The sequence below is a fragment of the Odocoileus virginianus genome, chromosome 15 (assembly GCF_023699985.2).
Source record: "Odocoileus virginianus isolate 20LAN1187 ecotype Illinois chromosome 15, Ovbor_1.2, whole genome shotgun sequence".
NCBI classification, from domain to species: Eukaryota; Metazoa; Chordata; class Mammalia; order Artiodactyla; family Cervidae; genus Odocoileus; species Odocoileus virginianus.
The window spans coordinates 674,517-684,726 of record NC_069688.1 but is presented as its reverse complement, the minus strand read 5'-3'; positions in this window follow the sequence as shown (position 1 = coordinate 684,726).

Below are 10,210 nucleotides of genomic sequence, written 5' to 3'. Positions count from 1 at the left end.
TACACTCTTTTCAGAGAAAATTTCCCGGGAATAAATGTCCCCATGTAGTCCCCAAAGGTCTGACCCAAGGAACAAAGCCTCCAGAAAGAATAATCAGCTGGTTGCACCCCCGCAGTGACCTGCCAGGCCCAGTACACCCGGGTCTTCTTACATCTAGTACCGCCCTGCCTGTACTGACCAAGTGCAAAGCCATTTCCTGTTAATGCCAGCACTGTGAGGAGAAAGCCACTCCTTGGCACCAAGTTGCCTTCAGCATATGCTGCTCAGGATGGCCAACTACATTCCGAAGTTGGAGGATGCTGTGAACAGCTGTGACCATTGACAAGCTGCTGTGAACAAATTACTCTCTCTTTCCTGGGGAATTACACACCCTGCTCACCTGTCTCCCTGTCTTCTACCTGTGTACCTCTGATCCTCTGTAATGATGGGAGAATGCACTTTCTAGAATCCAGATCTGACCATGCTTTATACCCATGCCCAACACACATACACAGACGACACACACAGACACACGCTCACATTATGGAGTGACTAGAATACAAGCTCTGCGGCTTGTCCTGCAAACACAGTCCTTCCTGACCTGGTTCCAACTCCTCCAGCCCCATCTTGAGTCTCTCCCCTGCCTCCCAGGCAGGCTCCTTCTGGGGAGCCATAGCTACTAGAACCGCACTTTCACACTCTATCCTGACACATGCTTTTCAGAGAAAAGACCTTTCCCCACATCTTGGTTTGAAGAACTCCTCCCTATGCCTGAACCAACTGAAAATTTCCTCCATTTAAAATGCTATTTTCCAAACCAATATCTAGCGTTCAATTTTATCCTTTTCAAAATAATATATGCATGTGGTTTTATAAACATTATAAACCACTGGCTCTAATACTGACTGCTCCCAGCTCTTCCTAGAGGGGACAGCTGCTCACCACTTCTCTCTCTCTCTTTTTTTTTTTTTTTTTTTTTCAGGAAAATATAAGATTCTTCCCTCCAAGAAGGTGGGATGAAGCACCCGCTTGGTGGTGACACTTCCCCTCTTGGACCAGAGGGACACAGTAACCTGGGAAGGATCCTGCTTTGTAGAGTTAAACACATCCTCTGACAGATGGTTCCAGAGTCTAGACCAGTGATCCAGGTGAGTGATACAGATAGTGAAAAAGACGTGAACAGAAGCCATGTTTGGTTTCGCATCAAATGGCCTACTCCAACTTAACCTTTATTAGTAATAAAGGTGATTTATCCTCCATCCACTGGCTCCATTGTCATACTTTTCAGTTGGCTCAAACCTTGACTGAGGAAGAAGATACTAGTTAGTTGGCCTCTCTAAAAATCTTCAGTTCAGTTCAGTTCAGTCACTCAGTCGTGTCCAACTCTTTGTGATCCTATGGACTGCAGCCCACCAGGCTTTCCTGTCCATTCCCAATTCCCAGAGCTTGCTCAAACTCATGTCCATTGAGTGGGTGAGGCCTTCCAACAAATTCATCCTCTGTCATCCCCTTCTCCTCCTGCCTTCAATCTTTCCCAGCATCAGGGTCTTTTCCAATGAGTGAGTTCTTCACATCAGGTGGCCAAAGTATTGGAGTTTCAGCTTCAGCATCAGTCCTTCCAATGAATATTCATGACTGAGCTCCTTTAGGCTGGATTGGTTGGATCTCCTTGCAGTCCAAGGGACTCTCAAGAGCCTTCTCTGACACCACAGCTCAAAAGCATCAATTCTTCAGCCCTCAGCTTTCTTTATAGTCCAACTCTCACATCCACACACAACTACTGGAAAAACCATAGCTTTGACTACACAGACCTTAATCAGCAAAGTAATGCCTCCACTTTTTAATATGCTGTCTAGGTCTCAAAATCTTAATCATTTCCATTTCCCCAAAGAAACCCATCTCCTCATTTATACCTGTTTCATCTGGCATTTTCCTCCATATTTCTAAATTACATGCTTGTCCTGCCATTTCTTGATTTTTCAGTTTTATGTAAAGTTTATTGACTTCTAGTCACAGGTGGTAAGGGTGTATCTCTCTTGGCTCTGATACCTGCATACCTGTAATCCCTGTTCTCTGTCCTTTCAGTGGAATTGGTCAACATTCAAGGATTTTTGTTGTTTAGTCACTAAGTCATGTCTGACCCTGTGACCCTGTGGACTGCAGCACTCTAGGCTTTCCTGTCCTTCACTATGTCCTAGAGTTTGCTCAAATTCATGTCCATTGAGTTGGTGATGCTATCTAACCACCTCATCCTCTGTGGTCCTTTTCTCCTTTTGCCTTCAATCTTTTCCAGCATCAGGGTGTTTTCCAATGAGTTGGTTTAGACTGTTATGATTGTGCAGCTGAGTCACAGGTCTATTCTTGTGGGGTTTTTTTCCTGGAGTTAATAATTACTAAATTATTTAACTCATCTATGTGTGTACACTAACTTAGCTAGACATTCTGGCAGAAACGAGTGCCTCTTGACATGTCTGAGCCATGTTGAGTACTCCATCAGCCTCTTTGCCTGCTTGGAGCCACTGCTCTCGGCCCTCCACCCCTGCTTCCACATGGAAGGACCGTTCTCTAGACAGCTGTCCAGGGCCTCCCCTCCTCCATCTCCGTGGGGATCCTTCACCTGCTCCCTACATGGGGTCGCCTGTCACCTGGATCCCATGACTTCCTCTTCTTTCAGTTCTCATTTGTGGGGAATGTGTTTTTCAGGAGCTTTCAGGGAATGAATATGAAGGAAAAACAAAACAAAACAAAAAACAAACTCAAGACTTTGAAGAAAGCCTTCATCATCATGACTTGTAATTTGGTTGGGTCTACAATTCTCATTTAAAATTAATTCTTTCTTCGGAATATTCAGAGATGCCTTGTCTTCTAGCTTCTAGCACTGCTTTTGAGAAGACTGATGCCATGTTTATGCCTGATAATTTGTTTTACGCCTTTTCTCTCCCCCCAGATCTTCCGAGTCTTGTCTTTATTCCAGATAATATGAACTATCACTAATGTGGACCCGTTCAACTGGAAGCGGATGTTCTTGAGTTGTTTCTTGGATAACTTTCTCTTCTCTACATTTTCTGTTCTCTTTTTCTGGAAGTGTCATTGTTTTGGTATTGGACCTCTTCAGTTGATCATTAACTTTCCTTTTTATTTTCTTTATCTTAGTTATTCTGTTTTACTTTCAGGAAAATTCTTTTATCTTCTAAACATTTTATTGTATTAAAATTTCTCATCCTCTAATTTTAAAATATTTTTAATGAATAGATAATTTTGTGTGTCCTGAATTTTTCTTTTCCAGAGCATCCTTGTACTGGGATGAAAGTGATCCGTCTTCCCTCGTGTCAGTGGAGATACGGATTTAGTGTTGCTCCTGGTGTCGTTCCCACCCCCGCTCCCCATTTATTACTGTCTGTGGTTCATTTAGTTTGCTTTGGTTCATTCCTTTTTGTTGGTTTTGATTTCCCTCTTCCACATTAGAAGTTGTCAGGGTTTAGTAGCTATGGAAGACTGCTCATTTTTGTGAGTCCATCATGAAAAATTAATTGGATACTCTGTGTGCTGGGACAGGAAGGGGTTCAATGTACAGTGACGCAGGAGGCACACGGCATTTTTAATTTGCAGTCTCAACTGTCAGTGTCTGTGGGTCTTTCCTCCTGGGCCAATGAGTTTTCCTGGAGAAGATGCCTCTCTTCTGCTTGGGGAGCATGAGCCTGGCTTTCAGAAGTCTTAGAGTGTGGAAGGGGAGCTGAGGTCACACTGATTAATATTAATACATGCCACCCCAGTGAAACATTGTCCCTCATTTTCCCATTGTCTAGTCAAGAAGCCGTCTAGTGCAACAGTTTCAGAAGGTGAATTCCAAGTCTGCTGCTGGATGCAGGTGGTGCTGTTGCCTGATGCTCAGGAGGGAGGAGAAGGAAGATGGATGTCTGTCTCCTTTTCATAAAGGCTTTAAAGCCAGCTTCCTTTTTCTTAACCCCACCTGCACTCTCATCCTCCTCAGGGACACCCGAGGCTATGATTCTTGAGGCTGTCCATCTAGGGGTCTAAGGACTGGATCACTTTCCCTACAGGCAGACTCCTATGTTCACCTGACTCCAGTGAGTTAATTCTATCACCTCCCATCTGTCTCTTTTTTTGCCTTTGGCAACTGTGCTGACATTCTGATGTTTTGTCCCTGACATTCTCTTTGTGCTTGTGGTTTGTGTCTATTCACTTCCTTTCCTGTTATTTTAACAGGGCTCTCTGAGCCCATGGGTTCAAACCACCACATTTAATCAAAGTCCCTGTTACAGGTTCTCTGGCCTCATCCATATCTGACAGGCTGCCGTTGTTTACCAAGGAATGTCTATCCCCTGTTTAGCTCCTTGGAGGCTAACTTCACATCTCTCACTTCATCTCCTTTGCAATGTGTTGTTAACATGTGTTAAATTGAACTGAACTCTAATTACCCTTCACAAGTTCTTTTGCATGGAGACAAACACCCTGTCCTAAGTGTATGTTGTAGCACCAAGGTCACAGCGATTATGACCTTGGGCTCTCATCCTGGCTTTTTGCAATCCCAGTGACACCAAGTCCCCATTGGTTTTCATGTCTGCAAAATGGGTATAATACCTATATTGTGAATTATTTTTTATAATTAAAAAAGATAATGTATGTAAGATGGCTCAGCAATTATGGGAAACACAGTTAATGTTGCTTCTCTTTCTATTGCCTTCAGTCTACAAGAGGTGAGCGCCCAAAATGGTCAGGCATCTCGCCAGAACTGACAGTGGGGACGATGGAAGGAGGGGTGCTAGGGCCTGTGTTCCCGACACTTCCTGCAGACCCTCATATGACAACAGGCTCCCAGGAGTCAGCTTGCTCTAAATAAAAGCCAAGCTGAACACTTTTCCTTCAGAGTAATTTCCTTGGAGTTATTTAATAGCTGCTGGAGAGAGGGGAAAAGTTCAATCTTGAAGACAATCCCAGTTTATAGCTTCTTGGTGCTGATGATGGCTGCCCACTCAGGACCGCCTGGTTCCCTCTCCATCTTCCCTGTTAAAGACCCATCCTCACCTGTCTCCACGCAGTCGGCACTGGGTCTCACCCCAGAAAAGGCCCCGGGGCCCATTTGCAAGCTCATAAGCTTATATTTTCCTCATTAAGAGGAAGGGAGGAAGACACTGTTCAAGCTGAGCGAGCCAGAGAGATGTGCAGAGCTGTGCTGGGGCCAGAGGAGGGAGGGCTTCCTGCAGGAGGAAGCCCATGGAGTCACGTCCACAGCAACAATAATAACAAAGGCAGTGACCTCGAGGTGTTAGAACGTCCTCCCCCGTTACCTCCTTCTGTTCTCATCACATCCCATAAAGATGGAAGGAAGGGGAGCCCCTCAAATCAGAAAAGGAGAGTGGTGGGGGGGAGGGGATGAACAGAGGGCTGGTCTGGGATCTGCAAGTCTGGGTTCTAGTCCTGGCTGCTGCCCAGGAACGTGAACTTGGGTCTCAGAAAGGCGAGACGATTTGACACAGGGCCTGCGGTGGTGGACACGCAGAAGCAGGGCTGGACGCCACCCTTCTGAAGCCCAGAGCCTCTGCCATTCCCAGTCTGCCTTGCTGGCGGCTACCTGGTGGGCAGCGTGGTCTGAGTGCTGCAGATCACAAAGGCGGGCCTTTGTGGCGTGAAAGCACACACGTCATCTAATCGTCTCCACTACAACCAGCCCTCATGGCCAGCCCTGGGGGAAGCACGGAGGGTGGTTGTAACAGGGACAGGTTCTCCAGGGCTCACTGGAGAAATGCTTAGGGAGACATTCACAACGGAACCACCGCAGGGGAGAGGAAGAAGGGCGTGCCCCAGGACCATAGATTTGCAGAGCCAGGGCCATGCGGTCTTCACCCCGTTTCCTCTGCTTGAGCTGTGGGCAGACTACATTTCCTATCCTCCCTCGAAGGAGGTACAACAGCGGGTGACCGAGGCCAGGCCCCCCGGGGTTCAGCACAGCCATCTGTCGTGATGACTGAGCCCCCCAGTGAAGGGGAAGCCCAGAGCCCGCGATGGCAGTTACGTGATAGAAGGAAGGTGTATTTCTTTCTGCAGCATTGTCTAGCCTTTCCTGACTAACACACGAGGACACGGATGAAGAAATGAAGAAATTGCCCAGCCAGCAAGTCACCTGTAACTACTCTGCCAGTTCACTTACCACCCCCTTCAGCATCTGACCTGATTTGTTTTCAGGTCATCGTGTAAATGTCTCGTTCTCCGATATTTTCTCCCTGAGGCTGCCTGTCCCTGCCATACACACAAGCACTCAGGTCCTATGTGATGTAAGCTATTCGTGTCTGTATTGTTTGGATACCTGGCTCCAAGATGCTAACGTGACCACAGTGATGTCAGAACACTGCTTGTTCTGTGCCTTTGCTCTTGGCGCCCAGCTCAGAGCCAGGCACTGACTGAACTTCACAATTTCCTTAGCCTAGGGGAAACGGGGTGCAGACAGAACCCACAGAGACTATTATTCATAATAAATATTTTAAATGCACATTTTCATGCTTCTTAGGATAATTGTTAAGGAGCTGTGTATATTTATTCATATTTGAGGAAGCTTCATTCCTTTTGAAAAGTCAGTTGTATTGAGGGATAGATTACACACAACAGAATACACCCATCTTAAATGTGCCTTTGGATGAATTTGGACAGATTTATACACCTGTGTGGCCACCACCGCTTAATGATAAAGAACATTTCCATCAGCCCAGAAAGGTCCCCTGTGCTCTGCTTCAGCTGGTGCCCACAGCCCCAGCCCCAGGCAACCACCACTCTGCTCTCTGTCACTGTAGATTAGATTTGTTTTTCAGAGACTCACATAAATGGAATTCTAAAGTGCCCACTCTTTTGTGTCTGGACTCTTAAGCTCAGCACGTTTTTGAGACTCATCCATGTATTTATATATTTCAGTCATTTATCCATTTTTATTGTTATATTTCCATAGTATGAATACACTATAATTTGCTTATCTGTTCATCTCTTTTCCATTTTAATGACAGCTTTGTTGGGATATAATTCACGTACCATAAAATTTACTCTTTTAAAATGTACAATTCAGTGGCTTCTAGTGTATTTATGGATTGTACAGCCAGCACCACTAATTTTAGAAAGCGTTCACCACTCCTGAAGTGATGAAAATTCGCAGTAACCCCTCCCCCATTCTCCCATCCCCAACCCCTGAAAATCACTAATCTACTTCCTGTTTATGGGTTGGCCTATTCTGGAGATATTAAATAAATGAAATCATACAATATGCAGCCTTTCACTCCTGGTTTATTTCACTCAACATACTGTCTTCAAGGTCCATCTGTGTTGTAACCTATGTCATTATTTCATTTCTCTTTATGGCCAAGTAATATTCCTTTCTATAGATAGACCACATTTGCTTATCCATTCCCCAGTTGCTGGAATTTTGGGTTTTTCCATCTTTTGACTTTTATGAATAATGCTGCTATGAACATCTGTGTATGAGTTTTTGCATGAACACATTTTTTTCAGTTCTCTTGAGTGTATACCCAGAATTAGAACTGTTGAGTCAAACTGATGATAACTCTATGTTTAACTTTCTGAGGAGCTGCCAAACTGTTTTCCAAACTGACTGTATCATTTTCCATCCCTCCCAGCAACGTATGAGGTTCTAATTTCTCCACACTCAACATTTGTTATTGTCCATTTTGTGTATCATAACCATCCTAGTGGGTGTGGAGTGATATTTCACTGTGAATTTAATTTGTGTTTCCCTGATGTTTAATGACATGGAGCATCTTTTCATGTGCTTATTAGACACTAGTGTATCATATTTTGGAGAAATAGCAGTTTAAATTCTTTGTCCAGTGTTTAAATTGGGTTGTTTGTCTTTTTATTACTGAATTATAAGAGTTCTTTATATGTTCTGCTGCTGATGCTGCTGCTAAGTCACTTCAGTCGTGTCCTCTAGACCCCATCAAATATATGATTTGAAAAAATTTTCTCACATTCTGTAAGTTTTTCACTTTCTTGACAGTGTCCCTTGAAGCACAGAAGTTTAAAATTTTTTTAAATTTATTTTTAATTGGAGGATAATTGCTTTACCATATTGTGTTTGTCTCTGCCATACATCAACATGAATTAGCCACAGGTATGTATATGCTGGGAGGGATTGGGGGCAGGAGGAGAAGGGGACGACAGAGGATGAGATGGCTGGATGGCATCACCAACTCGATGGGCATGAGTTTGAGTAAACTCCGGGAGTTGGTGATGGACAGGGAGGCCTGGCGTGCTGCGATTCATGGGGTCGCAAAGAGTCAGACACGACTGAATGACTGAACTGAACTGAACTGATAAACATGTCCCCCTGCTCTTGAAACTCCTTCCCAACTCCAACCCCATCCCACCTCTCTAGGTTGTCACAGAACATCTGGTTTGAGCTCTTTGTGTCATTCAGCAAATTCCCATTGGCTGTCTATTTCACATTCAGTAATGTATATGTTTCCATGCCACTCTATCAGTTCGTTCCACGCTCTCCTCCCCACATAAAAAAAAAACACATAAATACCCAGCCATAAAAGAAAAAAAGAAAGAAACCCACATTTGAATCAGTCCTAATGAGGTGGATGAACATACAGCCTGTTATATGGAGTGAAGTAAGTCAGAAAGAGAAGAGCAAATATTGTCTATTAATGCACATATGTGGAGTCCAGAAAGATGGTACTGATGAACCTATTCACAGGGCAGCAGGGGAGAGGCAGGCACAGTGGATGTTTAAATTTTGACGAGTCCCATTTGACTATTAATGCTCTTGCTGTGTGCTTTTCCATTCTCATCTTCATGGATGATTGGGTGGCTTCCAGTCTGGACTATTGTCAGTAAGTGAAAGTTGCTCAGTCATATCTGACACTTTGCGATCCCATGGACTGTACAGAATCCCATGGAATTCTCCAGACCAGAATACTGGAGGGGGTAGCCATTCCCTTCTCCAGGGGATCTTCCCAACCCAAGGATCAAACCTAGGTCTCCCACATTGCAGTGAATCCTCTACCAGCTGAGCCGTGAGTGAAGCGCAAGAATACTGGAGTGGGCAGTCTATCCCTTCTCCAGCAGATTCTCAACCTTATCCAGAAGATTCTCAACCCAGAAATCAAACTGGGTTCTCCTGCATGTGGGCAGACTCCTTACCAACCAAGCCACCAGGGATGCCCATTATGAGATTTACCCATCATGAGTAAAGCCATGAACATGAAGATGTGAGTAGATAAAGATGATGGTATATTCATTTATTTTTGGTAAATATCTGAAATTTCTGGATTGTTTGATAAATGTATATTTAACTTACTTTTGGCTGCTGGAGACAAACATCTTTTTCAAAGATATCACCAAAATTTTGGCCAACATTTCAAAACATATTTGTAAACACAATGCTTTCCTTTTAAACTGGCAGCACTTTGAAAAACAATATGATAAGACAACACAATTTGTATCAACATTAGTTCAAAATCCTCATATTTTTAACCATATAACATGTTCCCACATGATAAAATGAGTGATAGCTTAAATCAACGTCAACAGATGAACACCATGAAATGAAAGTTTGGGTTGTTTGATGAATCATAGTACATTATGGTTAAATATATCTGCTCTCTCTCTTTTTAATATTCCTGGCACCCAAGATGAAAAAAAAATCTTTAAATATACATTTCACATGGGTAATAGCTTCAGTGTCTAACTTTTAAGAAATTGCCCCACAGTTTTCCGAGTGGTAGTAGCCCTGTCCTCTCCCGTCAGTGATGTGTGAGGGTCTGACTCTCAGCGTCACATCAACACTTCACATTGTCAGTCTCTTCAAATCTAACCCTCCCGATGGGCGTGGAATCTCCACTGTTCAGTGTACACTTTCCTGATGTCTAGTAACACTGAGCTTCTCTTCATGTGTTTCTTGGCCATGTGTCTTTCTTGCCTTGCAATATATTGTTCCAATCTTTTGCCCATTTGTACTGGGACTCTTCTTCTTAAACTAAAAAAGCTTTATATATCTGATTATAAGGCCTTTGTCAGATACTGTGTACTGTGAATATTTTCTTTTATTCTGTATCTTGCTTTTTATTTTCCTAACACTGTCTTTCAAAGAGCAGAAGGTTTTAGTTTTGATGAAGTCCAATTTATCAATATTCTCTTTCATAGTTTGTGCTTGTATAAAACCTACTTAAGAAATCTTTGCTTATCCCTAGGCAGTAAATATTTT